Source organism: Ischnura elegans, chromosome 2, assembly GCF_921293095.1.
Source record: "Ischnura elegans chromosome 2, ioIscEleg1.1, whole genome shotgun sequence".
NCBI classification, from domain to species: Eukaryota; Metazoa; Arthropoda; class Insecta; order Odonata; family Coenagrionidae; genus Ischnura; species Ischnura elegans.
Genome location: NC_060247.1, coordinates 102,248,369 through 102,251,371, shown reverse-complemented (window position 1 = coordinate 102,251,371; position 3,003 = coordinate 102,248,369). Strand labels below are relative to the sequence as shown.

Genomic DNA, 3,003 nt, shown 5'->3' with positions numbered 1-3,003 from the left:
TGGAGAATAAGTTTTCCATAGAATCATATTTTGAGCGCTGAATGACATCAAGAGGAATTGGAAGCAAGTATCACTTTTAATATTAATGTAAGGCCTATACTGACAGCAACAGGATCCGTCCTACGAAGATAAATTGAAAAAAGTAAAAAGTTAGCAGGTATTCCTCTTAGCATTAATATAAGGCGACTATTGACAGCAACAGGCAGTTTTCCCACACGGATAAAATTGAAAAAAATCATCAGTCTATTAAATCACACGCACATTTTTCAAGCACGATACTTGCCACTCCAAACGTAAATTTTAATTTCAAATTTCCACAAGATCGTAAACAAATTTTCAAAAAAATTATCGCCTTTATCAATGGCGATGTAACGTGTTTAGAAATAGTATCGAATGAATTTTATAATACCCATGGGTAGAAAGAGTAGTGTAGTACATATTTCTATTCTGTATATAAATATTCATAGGTGTTAATACGCGTGTAAAAAGACAAATAGAAATAATAACTTATTGCAATCAGCATCAAATGCTTTCCAAATTACAGCCAGTTGGGATAGTCGGTAACTAGTGATGTTACACAAGTCGGAAGTCAAGCATCGGTGATTCAGTGGTAGAATGCTCGCCTGCCACGCGGGCGGCCCGGGTTCGATTCCCGGCCGATGCAAGTTTTTGTTTTCCCCAGCCACACGCTTGCAAGGTGGTATGCTAATCTTTTGAGGTCTAATCATTCCTCGCAATCAAGTTTATGATGACATAACATGAACACCATTTTAATAACTTAAATTAGAATTAATATCGCCATACCTTTTTTTCCTATTTGAATCTGGGAAATGAACACGAGAACATGGAGAGAACATGACTGTTCTAAGCGAAAGCCCTCGTAAAATATGGAGACAAATTATGCTGATTCTTAACTAAATATTGTCTGACTAATGATAATAACGAGAACCACTGCGACCGTGATGATTGAGATGTATCTCAATCCGATTATCAGGCTAGATGTGATCATTACGATGATGGTGACTATTGGGATATCATGATTTTGGAGGGTACGCGATATATTTACTACGTTCAATGGTGTCAGGCTCAACTTTGTGGAAGTTGAAGTTCACAAATGAAAAAACGACTTCGTTTTCTTCCACTAAATTATTTTGACGGTACGACATGTTTCGACCTTGAGCGGTCATTTACGAGTACAAAATTTTGTCAAAAGTCGGGTAAAATCAAGTCCCTTCCTGGTATAAATTTACCCGACTTTTGACAAAATTTTGTACTCGTAAATGACCGCTCAAGGTCGAAACATGTCGTACCGTCAAAATAAATTAGTGGAAGAAAACGAAGTCGTTTTTTCATTTGTGGACGCGATATATTAGCCAAAATGTCGATTCATTAAAACTATCATACAGCGACATCTAATTGGAGATATTTGCTCAGGGAAAACCCTCAGACTTCAAAATCTGATGACATTATTCACGCCCATTCTTTCCCTACCCCGCCGGCGCTGTCTCCTATCCGTGCGTACCGATAGATGTATGAACCTGCGTATTCACTGTCATCGCCTTTTCCATGCCCACACCCTGGCAGTCAAAAGGCTTCCCAACTCTCATCTCGGCGATTGCGAGAGATCGAAAATCGTGAGGCATGGGGGGAGAGAGTACTGCCATACCACACTCTCCCCTCCCAACGCATTCTCGCGTGGAAAAAGAGAAAAAAAAGAAGTTAAATCCGGCGCAAGTCACGCGGGTGTGTTTCGACGGGAGATATTAAATTTACCGAGTGAAATATGGAATCGCCGAATCATGACGTTGCAAAGACTGAAATGTTGAAAAAGATCGAGAAAAAAGAAACAGACAACTACGAGGCGTGGCAATTACATTCACGATCATGTTCAGTTTGCATCCTATCAAGGTGTCAAAAGAGTTGGCATATTCTACTGATTCAGCCCAATTAGCTAGACAACGAAAGATGAAATGCGCGGGAATGTAAGTACAAATCAGTCGCAGAAGACAACGGTGAAATGTGATAGTACGATTAATCATACTGACATTTAAAACACCAATAGTAATTTCCATCCTTTAATAAAGAACCCGCAACCGACCATAGTTTCGATATTCTTATGTCCCAAGCAGCAGGTATATGGCTATATATTACATTAATAAGGCTGATACATTAAAAAAACGTTGTTATTACACAATGGATATTTTGACAACGTTACATAGATATTCTATTTGTTACATTCACGACAGGTGGTGAAGATAACATCCCATAGACACCCAGGTTGTAATAACTGTGATATTAACAAAATGTTATTCCAAACAGTATCCATAGGTAGCATATGTTCGGTATAGAAATGAAGAGCACTCACGTCTGATTTGAATATCTAGGGATTACCAAAAGCCATTTTAGGTACACACATCATCTACTCATTAGATATTACGAAGATATCTAAGAGATGTTGTAATACAAACCTCCATGTCCCCTGTTGGACATCGCTGAAACGTTGCTTCGCGAGTCTTTCGGATATTTGACAGATATACATACAATGTCGATCGGAACAACATGGATATTGCACGGATATCATACGTTGACGCCGAAAATGTTGTCTGGATGTTGTTCGATATTGACTGCTGCTTGGGGTCATTTTCAAAGTAGTAACCATATTCGGTAGTGGAGTTGTATTTTAAAAGTGTAAAAATTACTATTGGTGTTTTAAAGTTTATCGTGGATACACCGCATTTCCACCATTTCATTCCTGAAACTATTTTACATGTGACAGTGTCGGCAGGTTCTCCTGTCCATTTTGGATCTAGTAGACGGAAAACGATCACTCTCGAATCATCATTGAAAGCCCTTGTAATCGAAATAAGCCTCTCAATTAAATCCGTGTCAGCTGTTTCCCATTTGGTCAAAATTATAAATATGATATAATGAGGCTGGAAACCTTTTTATAAGAATTAAAGCCGAATAAAGAATAAAAATTAGAAGAGCTGAAGAAAATCACGC

At 38.3% G+C, this 3,003-nt stretch overlaps 1 non-coding gene across 1 annotated transcript; it reads left to right on the top strand.

The window, feature by feature from the left end:
• The first annotated feature begins 593 nt into the window (after positions 1 to 593).
• Trnag-gcc lies at positions 594 to 664 on the top strand. The gene has a single exon. It is a non-coding gene; the product is annotated as a tRNA-Gly (tRNA).
• Positions 665 to 3,003: the final 2,339 nt, after the last annotated feature.